Source organism: Aotus nancymaae, unplaced genomic scaffold (assembly GCF_030222135.1).
Source record: "Aotus nancymaae isolate 86718 unplaced genomic scaffold, 86718_ANA_hifiasm-v0.15.2.pri h1tg000016l, whole genome shotgun sequence".
Lineage (NCBI taxonomy): Eukaryota > Metazoa > Chordata > Mammalia > Primates > Aotidae > Aotus > Aotus nancymaae.
Window position 1 is genome coordinate 21,769,782 of NW_026988428.1, and position 15,443 is coordinate 21,785,224.

General features: G+C 37.5%; 1 protein-coding gene across 2 annotated transcripts in view; it reads right to left on the reverse strand.

Annotated features, from left to right (window-relative positions):
* Positions 1-15,443, reverse strand: part of SYT1 (synaptotagmin 1) — a 268,273-nt gene that overhangs the window by 88,998 nt on the left and 163,832 nt on the right. The window lies entirely within an intron of this gene.

The following is a 15,443-nucleotide window of genomic DNA, read 5'->3' on the forward strand; positions in this document are numbered from 1 at the left end:
GCCTCTTGGCAAGGTCAGGGCACATATAAAGCATTTCTATAAAGTTAAATTCCTGTTGGGAAGCTTTTAAGGTTTTTATATTTTAATGAAGTTATTAAAATGAAAGTTCAGACTTGCATAATTCATAAACATTCACTGCCTCTTTTAAAATCTCTTCTATTAAGCTGTTTCATAAAAATTTCAGTGAAATCCTTATAAACATAAAACACGAACATGTCTTTCAGGTAAGATTAAAGTAGATTCCTAATTAGAGTAAACTGGAGATTTACTGTGATATACTATTGCTCTTTAGGCTAGTTTCATTCACAGTATTTTCACTACATTAAAGACAGTACTGTAAAATTCAGGAGTCTTTTCTAGATACACAAATTGAATTGGCAACTTATAGTAAAAGCAGCTTTCAAATGTTTGTTTTTGTAAAGTCTAGAAATTGGGATATTCCCTTAAAAATGACTTTCATAGCGGTATATATTTTTACTTTGACTTTTAGTGACTGTTCAAGTTGTTTTCAGGTAGTTATCATAACAATGCTGCTGGATTGAGTGTTTTAATGGATTCAAACTCCTGCAAATATAATTGATGAAAATTTGAAAATCTACAAGCTAATGACTTGCTTGCTTTTTTTTTTTCCTGGTACTCTTTGCAATCAGTCTAGGTTGTCTTTTTAAGCAACACGTTTTTAGGTTTTGAACTTAGGGTAATTACATCTTACTTTAAAATCCTTTCTTATTTAGATGCATAATTACATTGTATAAATGCAACATTTTACCTCTCAGCAAGAGCAGCCAGTAGTAGAAGCAGCAGCAAGTAAACTTTAGGAACATTAATAAAATGGAGACTTTTTTCTATTGCTTTTCTTTCTCATTGATATGTAGAAACTCTTTGTATTATAGGGATATTAATAATTGATCTGTTTATGTGAGGCAAAGCTTTCTTTTAGTGTGTTACTTATCTTTCAAATTCATTTATGGCATTTATTTGGGAGGAATAATATCTTTACTATATTGCTCCCTATCCAAGAGCATGTTATATTTCTATTTATTTAGGTCTCATTTGAAGTCTTTTGGTGAAGTTATATAGTTTTTCTTATAGTTATATTTATAAGACTATTACTAAATATACTCTGATACATTCAAACAACGGGATGCTGTGCAGCCACTAGATATGGCACATCTATATGTTGGCCCAAAGGATCTCTATTATATATTGCTAGGTGAAATATAATTAAAGAATAATGTGTTTAAAATCTCATTTTTGTAAAATGCATATATATTTGTATATATGTATAGAATTGAAATAAGCAGAAAGAAAATCTGGAAGGATGTGAAATTTCAAATTATTTCCTTGAGTCAATTAACTCTCTCTTAGGAAAGGAAAGGGATTAGAGGGGCTAATTTGAGTTACTTTTTCACTTATATATGAAAAGAAGTGGTGGGGTATGGGTTTACTTTATTTCTTGAGCTTTCCTATATTTTAAAACTAAAATTCTAAGGAAATATTTAAACACATGCTACTTGTGAAAGCATTTGTTTCCTTAATAAGGATATGAAAGTTCATAATATTCTCAACAAATGACAGCTGCACCAGTAGCTTACTGGGTAATCTTGCAGTTTCACATGTATATGTAGTAATTCTGCAAGTACACTATCACAAAATGTGCGTTCGCTTCTTTTTTTTTGTTAATGGGGCAATTTATTAGTTAATTACACTGTCATATTGTTGACTGAAATCAGTAGTTTGAAATCTATTAATTTCTTAATCATGTTGCTTTAGTTTCAGATAAAAGCAGTTTCAGTGGTTCTGAGGATATAAAATAAATATGTTTATTTCTTTTTTTAAAGTTAAATAATATCATTTATTTTTGAAAGAAAAAATGACAGGAAGCCTCCTAGTTTTCCAGTCATCACTGAAAATGATGTGCCACAAAACTTAGGCCATTAGTAATTCAAAAGGCAGTCAGCTGGTGTGGTCTTTTGACTTCCTTTGATAAGGAGTTAGTCTTTAAAACAGTGGACAAGTAAGATGCTGAATCATTGCCTGATCTGTTCATGCTGGGCAAAAGGTGACCAGAGGATCATTCTCTGTCTTTACTTCTTCCCTTGAAAATGCCTTTATGACTGTCATTGAGGTATAACTACTGTAATGTGTGCATTTCTGTGAGACTCTCTTCTTTTATCTCTTGGAGATAGTCTGTTTCTTTTTCTCTTTTTAACCACTAAAGAGGGTAGGGAGGGGGGAAATGAAGGAAGGAAGTAAAATTTTCTGAAAATGATGGCTAAAATAACCAATTGATTTTAAGAATTCCATTATCTGGTTTTTATTTATGAACCCTATTTCTATTATAATAGGATTACTATTATATGACGCCAAAATAATTGCATTAATTAATGAAGTTAAGTCAGACCATTTGGAAGATGAAGACGAAATAATCAGTTCGATTAGTGGAATTTTAAAATTCCTAACTGATTATTTAGGCGGGGTATATGAAGGTCTGTTTCTTCAACATATATGCTAGGGGCTCTGAGAACACAAGCATAAGAAGACACAATCCCTGCTCTCAAAATAGGTCATAGTGCAGCAGGTGGCAGGACTATGTGGTAAAGGTAACAAGAATGACACCTTTATAACTGAGATTAAGAATAAGGGATTAAGGAACCAAGTAGAAACAGTATATACTTTTGGAAGCAGAGGTGATTATAATAAAGTACTTTTTTTCTTTTTTTGAGACAGGATCTCACTCTGTCACTCAGGCTGGAGTGCAGTGGCACAATGACAGCTCACTGTAGCCTTGACCTCCTGGGCTCCAGAGATCTCACCTCAGCCTCCTAAACAGCTGGGACCACAGATGTGTGCTACCATTCCTGGCTATTTTTTTTAAATTAATTTTTTTGTAGAGATGGGAGTCCCACTATGTAGCTCAGGTTGATCTCAAACTCAAGCAATCCCCCCACCTTTGCCTGCCAAAGTGCTGGGATTACAGGTGTGAGCCACTGCACCTGGCCAGTACAGTTTTTTTTTTTTTTTTTTTTTTTTTTGTCTGTCTGAAGGTGAGGCTGCAAGGAAAACCAAGGCTCCTTCAGTGAGCTACACAGCCTCCTTATGAGGGAGCAGAGATAGACGACAGGAGAAGCAGGGGAGAGGATGGATCTGCCCGCACAGGGCTTCCATCCCAAAAGGAAGAATCTAGGCGTGGTCTGCGTGTGAAGAGCATTGGAAGGAGAGGCCTGATCATCAGTGAGCACTGCTGTGCCAAGCCCTCTTGGAGCCCGAGGCAGAAGGAAACGTGTGCATTCCTTTTTTTTTTTTTGAGAAAGAGAGAGAGAGAATAGGAAGGAGAAAAAAGGAAGAGAAAGAGAGAGAGAGAATGGGGAGGAGGGAGAAGGAAAAGAAAGAGGGAGAGAGAATGGGAGTATTGCTTTCTTGCCCAGGCTAGAATGCATTTAGTAATGGGTATTGAAAACCTCTTTTATACTGATAATTATACTTAATGATGTAATCAGGAAGGAGTAAGGGAAGAAGATAACAAACAAACAGCCAACCAATATTTAATTTAAACCTATGAAATGCTATGCGATTACTGAGGAGTGATTTACTTCCAATTATATAGTCACCTTTGGAATAGGTGTGAGGTGGTAATGTATGTTTTGTGTATTTGAAGTGGAGAGTACTATAAATATTTATTAAGTTTACTTGTTCCGGGTCTGAGTTCAAGTTCTGAATATCCTTGTTAATTTTCTATCTCGTTGATCTATAGAATCGTTAGCTCTTCTTGTTGCATTGATCCTTTTGCCATTATGTAATGTCATTCCTCGCCTCTTTTGATCTTTGTTGGTTTAAAGTCTACTTTATCAGAGGTGAGAATTGCATCTGCTGCTTTTTGTTTATTAGTTTATTTTTACTCTCTGTTCAATTGGTAAATCTTCCTCCTTCTCTCTGAGTCTTTGTGTATTGTTTCATGTAAGATGGGCCCGGATGCAGCATACCGATGGGTTTTGGCTTTTTATCCAATTAAAATATATGTAAGTTTAATACCAGCATTTGATGCTAGCTGGCTGTTTTGCCCATTAGTTGATGTGAATTTTTTATTGTGTTAAAGTTCTTTGCTTTTTGATATATTTTTGGAAAGGCTGATATTGGTTGTTCCTTTATATGTATAGTGCTTCTTTCAGAAGCTCTTGTAAAGCAGGCCTGGTGGTGGTGAACTCTCTAAGTACTTGTTTGTTCGCAAAAGATTTAATTTTTCCTTCGCACATAAAGCTTAGTTTGGCTGGATAGGAAATTCTGGGTTGAAAGTTCTTTTCTTTAAGGATGTTAAATATTGGTCCCCACTCTTTTCTGGCTTGTAGGGTTTCTGCTGAGAGATCTGCTGTAAGTCTGATAGGTTTCCCTTTATGGGTAACCTGAACTTTCTCTCTAGCTGCCCTTAGTATTTTCTCCTTCATTTCAACCCTAATAAATCTGGCAATTATGTGCCTTGGGGTTGGTCTTCTTGAAGAATATCTTTGTGGTGTTCTCTGTATTACCTGGAGTTGAATATTACCCTGCCTTGCCAGGTTGGGAAAATTTTCCTGAATGATATCCTGAAGAGTATTTTCCAACTTGGATTCATTCTCTTCATCACATTCAGGTACACCTATCAAACGTAAATTAGGTCTTTTCACATAGTCCCATATTTCCTGGAGACTTTGCTCATTCCTTTTCATCCTTTTTTCTGCATTTTTGTCTTCTCGTTTCATTTCACTGAGCTGGTCCTCGACTTCTGATATCCTTCCTTCCGTTTGATCAATTCGACTGTTTAAACTTGTGCATGCTTCGCGAAGTTCTCGTGTTGTGTTTTTCAGCTCCATCAATTCACTTATATTCTTCTCTAAATTGTCCATTCTCCTTAACATTTCGTTAAACCTTTTTTCAAGGTTCTTAGTTTCTTTGCATTGGGTTAGAATAAGTTCTTTTAATTCACAGAAGTTTCTTATCACCCACGTTTGGAAACCTGCTTCTGTTATTGGAATACCGGTGTAATCTATTAAGCCTTGTTCCGTTACTGATGAGGAATTGCAATCCCCTGTAGAGGGAGAGGCATTCTGATTTTGAGTATTCTCTACCTTTTTACGCTGGTTTCTTCCCTTCATTATATATTTGTCCGTCTATCGTCTTTATAATTACCGACTTTCTAACTGGGTCTCTGACGTCCAACTTGTTGATTCCCTGCGCCGAAATCTGAGCAATCCACTGAGCCGGCCAAAAGAGCGGTGTTAAGATTGATGGTGCTTTTCTGCCCGGGAATATCCGGACTCTGCACCAAGAACTGGCGTGCTAAGGCACCAGCAAAACCGCCACGCCGGCCACAAGAGTCGCCCTGGCGACCCGTGGAGCTCCTCCACTGGGAATCTCGTGGTCCGTGAGCAACTAATATTCGTCTGAAAGTGTGGCGTCCTCTCGTTCTTTGCGCTTTCACTGGGAGGTACGTGCCCGAGCTGCTAATCATCAGCCATCTTGGATCTCTCTCCCCAGTTTTTTTTTTAAAGGACTGTTTTTGATGTTTCCACTTCTGAGCATTATTGTAGTGTTTGAGACTGAAAACTCTGCATGCTTTTTTCACTTATTATAGGTTTTGCTAATAGGAATCTATAGCTTAATAAAAGAAAGGGGAAAAAACACAGACTTTTGCTATATGTTTTTAATTATTTTATTAGAAAATCCCAAATACCTCCTGAAAGAACCCACTAAATATAATTTTTTTAAAATAGGAATATATGGGGCTCTATTCCTCCCGGCACAATCACCTCTTAGAAATTCTGACCCCCTTTTCTTTTTTTTCTGTATACTGAATGAAGAGAAGGAAATAGAAGTGGTCGACTCAGGGATGCAAATGTAAGCATTCTGGGTTGGATTAGTGAGATATGCAGCTGTGGGCTATTTATGGTTACCCATGGAATGGCATGAGGGATTCCTACAAGACAACACAAAGGTTTAGAAATGTCTCCTTGTAAGCCTATAACACAAAACAGACATACACTTATCTTAGCCTTATATTTCAGTCTGTTCCATTTCCTGGAGCAACACGTATTTACAAACCAATTGTAAAGTAATAAAGAAAATTTGACAAAGAATTTTTGAGTAGAAAGGTGCCTTTGAGATCATTCTGAATAGCTGTCCTTTTATCTGTTCTCTTTCAAACATCAAGGTTACTTCCTGATTCTAGTATTGTGGGATGTGATAAAGAGGCAGGCATTACTCTAGCTCTACCTTTCATGATTTTCACACTTTTATCATATTCGGCCTTGCTTTTCCAGACCACAAAGTCCCACTGTCCTTAGCCTGTCCTCACACAGCCCCTTTTGTAGCTGCCTTCCTCCAGCAGATAGTCATCTAACACCACTGTCTTTCCTAAGGTGGACAACCAAAACTATGTGTATTGTACACATGAATGAGCTCTGGACTTGGACAAAGGTAGGGCATTTTCCCTCCCTGTTATGTATAAAATCTGTGACAACATCGAGTCTTTTTCTGGGTAGCAAAAAAGACACATTGACTGATGAATGTCTTCAGTGGATGGCTCTATGTGACATTGTTCTTCATTTATAATTGATCCTATTACTCTATGCTCTAATTTGGGTCAATTTCTCCTTTCAGTGTATTATTTCTTAGCTTGACCTAAAGGAAGCTCATCTACCACATTTTTTGGCCTTCTCAGCCTAGCTGGATTTTTTTCTTTACTCACTGAGCTTTGCATTTCAATGGCTGGAAACATTTATCTTACCTTCAAAATTACGAATTTTAAGGTGATTAATGAAAGTGCCTTAGAACAGGTATCTTTGGAACTCTCTATTTCCACTTTGTCATCTGTAGATTTCCCTTGTTAACATTATCTAGCTGAGCTGTATTTTCCTGGTAGGTTGTCTAATGCAATTTGAATTTCTTTAATTTTAATATTTATGTATGTAATTTTGACCCAAAGAGACTTATAACAGTTTACAGGGGTAGTAAGCTTTTGTACTCCTACATCACACTGCCCCTCTCCCAATCATATCACGTATTCCTTAGCAGAATCAGCTTTTGATATATTTAGTTGTAGGTAAAGTTTTTCTTTAATCTCTCTCTACCACCTAAAAGGCACTCAAATCGCTTAAACTCGGACTCTCTTCCACCATGTTCAGCAACCTCTCTTCTGCACCACAGATACAGCTGAAATGTCACTGTTTTGTGTCTCATCTTCTTTTGTGTGTGAAGAATTAGTCACTAAAGTAACATACCAATCTGTACATTAAGGAGAAACGGATACAGTCCTTTCCAGCATAAAAGTCCTCTATGACTATTCAATGTCTGGTGTTATGGACTTGCTTTTTTTTTTTTTTTTGAGGTGGAGTTTCGCTCTTGTTGACCAGGCTAGAGTACAGCAGTGGCATGATCTTGGCTCACCACAACCTCTGCCTTCCGGTTACAAGTGATTCTCCTGCCTTAGTCTCCTGAGTAGCTGGGATTACAGGCATGTGCCACCACACCAGGCTAATTTTGTATTTTTAGTGGAGATGGGGTTTCTCCATGTTGGTCAGGCTGATCTCAAACTCCTGATCTCAGATGATCCGCCTGCTCAGCCTCCCAAAGTGCTGGGATTACAGGCATGAGGCACTGTGCCCGGGCAGACTTGTTGATCTCACCTTTGCTGTCTAAGTAGCCAAAGAACTAATTAAACAGTCAACCAGCTGATTTATATTAGTGACTTCCATGATAGAATTTTAGTGAGTATAGAGGATATTTGGAATCAGGTCACTTTTGCACATCTTTCAAACTGCAACATGTAGTTATCCACCTGTTCTCCAGGTTGAACCTGGTGAGAAATGATAAGGACCTAGACATCATGTTTTATTCATTGGAGTCTGAAGACAGTCTGCTTGGGTTGACATCCTAGCTCTGTCAAATAGTAATTCTGTGACCTTGGGCAAGTTATGTACCTCTCTGTCCTTCAGTTCCATCATCAATAAAATCACATTAAAAATAGTATCTACCTCACAGGGTTGTAATGGGGATTAAATCAGTTAGCCATATGTAAAGCATTTAGAACAGTGTCTGGCTCATATTCTGCTATGCAAGTGTCTGCTGTTTTTACTCATATTCCCAAGGATTGGCATGGTGCCTGGCACAGAGGAGTTTTCACATGATGTTTGTTGACTGATTGGATACGTACCTGCTGGCTAAAGAATTTACTTAGGAGTTTTTGGGCTAACTGTTCTGAACAAATACATTTCAGTCTATCACTTATTTCTCTTGATTTCACATCTGCTCATTTCTCTAAAACTGTTAGTCCTTCAGGCACAGCATTTCTATCCATACTGTGAAAACAAGTAACTGTGCCTTGGTCCCAACTTGTACTGGGCTTGGCTATCATCCTTTCTAATTACTCATTTTCTAGGATGATCCAATTTTAAGACTTGTCATTTGTTTTTTAGACCAATCTGTTCACATTTTAGGAATTCAGATTATTTTATCAATATTATAATTAAGCATTTTGAAGTGTTCCAGAATTAATATTATATTGTAACATTCATGCCTGAAATTATGATGAAGCTTCTGACATCACAGCCAACTTATTATGCATATTCCTGTCCCATTAGCTCAATAAGATGCCAGTTTATTTGCATATTATTGCTTGACCCTGATATCATGGCCAATTAATTTGCATATCCCTATCTAATTGGTTCAAATAAGTTTTTGCCATTTTATTTATTGGCCCGGCTCCCAGACTAGTGGCTTTTAGTTCAAATCAATTGAATTTGGAGTGTTTTTCTTTGTTGTGCTTTCAGCACCAGTGGAAGGACAGATAAGGGTGGTAGTCAAGGGTATTAGAAACAACTTCAGAATGTACAAAGGAAACATCTCCTGCTTTTATTTCCTCTTTCAGTGGAGGAGGCTCAAGAAAAAAGATAATAATTTAGACATGTGGGCATGGTGTTTTTCAGGGAAGAGGATACTGGACTGATGAAAGAAATAGAACTTCTTATTTGAGGAAATTCCATTACATAAAGCAAAAGATGTGTTATATTCTATTGTGCAAAAAACAAATTCTAACTCAGAACTTGGCTGACCTAGGCCTCAGTTAAAATTATGACATAGTGTTTTAAGCCTCTGAAGTGTAGTTTTCAAATGTAAGATGCATAAAAATAACCTCTGTGTGTGTGTGTGTGTATGGATGGGGAGGACCTGTTTAAAATGCAATTTCCAGGTTCCCACTCCTAGATACTCAGTTATAGCTCAGTTTGAATTAGTCCTTGAAATCTTAGTTTTTAATAAGTACCGTAGGTGATTCTGATGGGGTTATGCAAAATATCACGTTGATAAATATTGCCTGAGGGAATGACCTACCTCTGCTGCTTCGTGGTTTCTCCTTGGAATCTAGTAGTTACCTGAGGTTGGGTGAGTTGCTCTTCCCTAAATGATCTCAAATATTTAAATCTGTCTGCATTTCCCAAATTACATTTCTAGGACAGTAGAAAAGCAGATAGAGAAAAGACAAACCCATGAGCCACATTTTAAAAATGGCACCTTCTAGAAAACGGAGTGTGTGTGGGTGGAGGGAGAGAGACAGGGTAAATTTTGCTGGCCTAGGTCAGATAATGCACATACGGGCAGTGTGACATATAGTGATGGTGATTATTTTATCACCACGAGTCCCCTGTTCCCTCGCTTATCATTTCCCTCAAGTAGTTGCTGCTACTTTCCAACATTTCATTTGTCTTTGCTTTTGGAGACTTAGATGTTCTCGAGGAATCTCTTCTATAGACCCAAATGTTGCTTTTCACAGTACAGATTTCATTTCATAGAGACAAAGCAGGACTAGCAATGGCCAGGAAGAGGACTAGGGATGGAGCTTAGAACAGAGAGTGAAAGGGAGAGAAAAATGATGAAGGAGAGTACTTTGCAACCATCATTGATCTGATCCCACCTCCTAGCCACCCCTCTAGCTCTTTGATGTTTGGGAGACTGCTGGAATAGATAGATGTGATTTCAGCCCTTTACCATATGGGTTTCCAGCTTGACCCCATGCTTGACATACTTTTTTAATGTTCCCCACTACCCCAATTTAGGTGAATGCGAACCACATCAAAGGAACCAGGACTGCACACTTTCTGCCCTTGCAGATTTGCCATGGCTACTAGCAGTACAAACACAGAAAAAAGTCTCAAAAGAACTACCTACTGGCTTCAGGGAATGAGGGACGTAGAACAGGTCTATGAAACCACATTCTGTTTCATTTTGGGCCCGGCAAGAAGAGGAATCTGCCAGAAACCACAAGTGAAGCAAGAAAATAAATTTGTGGTTCTGAGAAGGCAAGAAAAGGGGGTGCCCTGGAGCTATTTGACTGGGAGTATCCATAAGGGTTTACATTTACGAACATTTTCCCGAGTCTCCAAGAATCCCGCCATCTCCAACAGTCCACTAAGACTCCATTTCTAGTCTTACCTACTGTGAGGACCTCATCTTGATGTTTCAGCTTTGGGCAGGGGCAGCACCTTAACAGGTTAGAGCTGAGGAATCCTCACTCTCCCATCTTGAAGGTGAGGGTGTGGGCTAGGCTGAATGCTCTACTGTAAAGTGCTCTGCATTGAGAACCAGGGGATCTGAACTTCAGTCCTACTCTCAGATCAGCTGACTTCAAATGTCAGCAGCGTTAAGAGCAATTGCAAGTATTGAAGACCCCCATCTATGTGACACATACAGGAAGATAGTTTATGTACATTGTCTAATGTCTCTAAGCTTCAATTTTCTCACTGGTAAGATATGAATATTATCTTCAGCAACTACCTCATAGGGCTATCATGAGAACCCCATAAGAAAATCAAGTTAAAAAAAGATTTCTAAGTTAGGTAGTGTTCTATAACTGATAATGTGACTTTTTATCAGTTAAAAATAATTCTCAGATTGAAGTAGAAAAATAGAATTTCTACTGAATAGATCAAAATTTAAAAGCTATAATCACTTCAATTTTTGCTGATTTTAAAGTTTAGTGTTTCCTTCTTTAAACAGCCATGTCCTAAAATAGAAAATTTTCAGAATTTCACTTAATTTACAATAGAAAAGTCTGAACTAAACTTACAGTATTGACATTCCTCTTAAAGCTGTAATCAGAAGTCTCACATTTCTGAGATGACAAAAACAAACACAGAAACAAAAAACCACCAAACTTGAGGAAAGTAGTTTCTGTGACACAAATAGGGACAAGAAGCAAAGTATCTGATTAGTCTCTGACTTGGGAGTTTACACAGATATAAATTTAAGAATAAAAATTATGTATACTTTAGTTCAAAACTATGAGATACACAACTTTATACCGTTGGGAATTCTCAGTTTTTCCAGTGCCTTCACTTTGACCTCTTTATTCTCTTCCACAATTTTCCCAAGTAAAAAACATTTATTATTTGAAGGAAGACTTACTCCACACAGAGATGTGTAAAAGATAACAAAGCTATTGAGACACGTGTACTAGGCAGAGGCTTGATTCTCTCCAAGTACAAGGCAAAAACACCTACACATATTCTACAGCACCAACTTGCTCCTGAAGAACTGTCTTGCAGCCTGCAAGATTCAGGATCTCGATACAAACACAGTCATGCACTGTGTAACAACATTTCAGTCAAGGGTGGACTGTCTATAGAATGGGGTCTCATAGATTATGATACTGTATTTTCATTGTACCTTCTCTATGTTTAGATACACAAATACTTAACAATTGCCTACAGTGTTCAGTATGGTAACATGTTGTATAGGTTTGTAGCCTAGGAGCAACAAGTCAAACCATATAGCTTAGGTGTGTGGTAGGCTGTACCATCTAGGCTTGTGTTTATGATGTTTGTGCAATGATCAAATAACCTCATGACACACTTCTCAAAATGTATGCCTTTCGTTAATCAACACGACTGCCGTTAAATTCAGAAATCCTCACTGTTGCTCACAAGCACTTGAAAGTTGGGATATTAACAATGCAAGCACAAGGATCTACTGTAGAGATGTGCATAGTCCAATTAAGCTTGACACTGTGAAGTATGAAGGGCTGGGATTTGCATTGTTTGTCATAATGATATAAAATAGAGGCAAAATCTTTGTGCAATGTATTTTGAATGAATACCATAGGAAAGAAATAACCTTGTTGGAGAGCAATAAGAAAATTATTTTATATATGTTTCCATGTTTTATTTTCTCAATTGTTTTGTTAATTATCTTAATTCACTATAGGGTCTATGCAAAATATGCAAAATGTGGGCCTACTGATACTTTTGCCTGAATTAATCAGCTAATTCCATCAGTCAGATAAACATTTTTTTTCTCCACTGAAGCAAGTAATTGGTTAAATCATCCATTGGTTGCCTTCCCATGTTGCATATTTAGCTCAAGATTTGACAAAATCACTAATAGAAATGACTACAATAGTATTTAGTGAGCACTTAGTTGTGCCAGGCCCTGTGCTTTCATTTATTTCTCATAGCGTCATCAACAAAGTCCTCTCATTATTCCTACTTTATAGATAATGCAGCTGAGGCTTAGAAGAGTTAAATAAATAACTTGTGCAATGTCAAATTGCTAGTTAGTGGCAGATGGAGTTTAAACTCTGGCAAAACAACCCACTTTAGTTCCAATTAACTAGCCATTTCCAGCAAATGCAGTTTGGCATTTGAATTACCTGAAATGATCTTATTATATAATTTTGGTCTCCTCGTACACAGGTCAACATACTTTGAGACAGACCATGCAAGTGCTTAAAGTTATTTTAATGGTAAGTAGGTTAAACACATTTGAAATGCAAGGCTTGTTTTCTCAGGCCATAGCTCCTTCGTAAATAATTCATTATTCATTCAGCAGCTATGCTTAGTGCTGCCCGTCACTGAGAGCATTGTGGGAGGCATAAATACAGAACACAGTCTAGTGAGAGAGAAGCATGATGTTTGAGGGTGTAAACAAATGGCTAGTGGCATTTAAAAAAGGCAAAGATTTGTTCTACTGGGATGGATCTTAAAACCATGAGGTCTTAAGACCTCATGAGTAGGTGACATTTCACCTGCAACTTGGAAGAAGTGAAGAAATGAGCCATGAGATATCTGTTCTCTCTCCCAGACACCCCATGGCTCAATTCTTCACTTCTAGGTTGTTGCTGAAATGCCACCTACTCATGAGGGCTTCCGTGAATCCCATTTAAAATGAATCCCCAGCACTTCTCATCCTACTTCCTGCTTTACTGCTTCATGGCATCTGTTACCTCTTGGGTAGACTCATGCTTTTGCTATCAGTTGGGTTCTTTTCTGTCTCCCTACATTAGAATGCAAGCTGCAGGAAGGGAGGGTCTTTGGCCTATTTTATCCATTAATGTAAAACCTAGTGCTAAAAACAATGCTGACTTAAAGTAGGGACACAATATATGCTTATTGAATGAATGGAGGAGATAATACTTAAGTTGGACCTAAAGAATGGGTAGGATTTAGAGAGACATTGTGGGCAGGAAGGGAATTCCAGGTGAAGGAGATGACCTAAGCAAAGAATTGAGGCAGAAAGTCATATTGTTTGTTTGCAAAAGAGTGTCTGGTCAATTTGGTGAAAATGAAATATGGCATGACATAGGCTGGACATATCCACATTACTTAGACTCAAGTGATTAGAGTGATTATGGCTTAATTCCACAAGCAGTGCGGAGCCCTTAAAATTAGGGCTTTTTCAGGATATTTACTCTTTAAATATTCTTACTTGATAATTAAAATCATTCCAGGTAATTCAAATGTAGGGGTGAACTCAGGTGTGGATCCTGAAGTGAATACGATTTTGCCGGTTCTCTTTAGAAAAAAAGAATATAAAGTTATGAATACTAAATTAGGTATGACCTTTGGCTGTCCTTATTTATGTCACAACGGTGAGTTAGTCAGTGCGTTTCAGGTACCCTTCCTTCTCTGGGATAGCTAGCAATAACCTGACTATACATGATATGACTGTAAGCCACATAAAAATAACCTGCTAGACCTAACTTCCCTTAGCCAAGTTTCCAAAATGCCTGCAGCCAGCCTCTCTGATGCCACTCAACAAGAAGAAATAGATAGTGGAGAAGCCACAGTGGAAAGAGACAGCAAACTGGGATGAACAAATCGTGGTTGAAACATCTGTGATGATGGGAACTCATTTCTGGGACCCTGGAAGAAGCCAAGACAAATAAGGGGCCCTGAAGCTTTTGTGGCTTCATGGTAAAATTGTCCTGGAATTCTGCTGAAGCGTATAGAATGACTTAGGAAGACTAGCAGAGTACTAGACATAGGTGATGAGGGGATGGTTGGCATGGGCATTTGGGATAAAGCCTAAGAGAGAGTATACAAAGAAACCATGTCATGGGAATTGGCTGTTGAACCAAAGGACAGAGAAAAGTCAAAGGTATCTGATGTTACCTTAGGATACTAAATAATAATCTGGGAGTGAACTGTTATTGTAGTTAAAAATTTCTCTGCATGTTTTTTACTTATAGTCACATTAAATACTCTATATTTTTAGATAAAACTGTGCTGATTGCTTTAAAATTGCTGTGTTACACTGCTAGGCACAATAAAAACAGCAAGTTATTTAATAGGGTCTTAGTGACATGAAAGAATTAGTATGGCTTCCCCAGGTGACTTATTTATAAATAGAAATAAACTCAGGTACCAGGAGAATTTGGTTGACAAATGAGTGGGTGAGGGGAAGCTCAGCTGTAGCACTTTTCAGCTGTTATGCTTTAGAATAAAAAATCACCATGTTGCCTTAGGATAACCTTTTGAAGTCTGCATTATTTTTATTAAAGAAAGCATTGAGTAACCAGTAATGTTGGTTGTAATTCCTCAGCCACAAACAATGACAACTGCAGTCAATTTATGATGACCTTGTGGCATATCAAGAAAATTCCTCACACTTTAATGATTTAGCGGAAAATTAAAAATATAATTGATTTAATCATACAGAGAAGAAGAAAAATTATGTTTAACCGTGGAAGTGACAAGTCCTTGAGTTGACTTTGCTTTTGAGCAAGGGTGTACTTTATTCACCATGTCTTACTAAGGTTGGGTTGTACAGAACTTTCAATCCCCACATCTCCCCCATCCTCAATGTAAGCTGTGGAATTAAATGCATTACCGTAGGGGTTCAGTCTCAAACAGAGATTTTATTATGCATATATATTGAAATGCTGTGTCTTTAATAAATGGTATTGTAGGGACTATGTTAGGCTATCAAATACCTAATAAATAAGTCTCAGAGAAAACATTATTTTTTATATTGTGCGTGAATTTTGACCAAAAAAACCTCCTAACCTCAACAAAATTATAATCTGTTATAAGCACTCTCTTTCAGAAAAGAAGCAAACATTTTCAGCTTTCAATGTCATCAAAAAGACAACTGATACTTTGGCTCCAAAGAAGGAAAATGGATTTCATCTTCTATGCCAA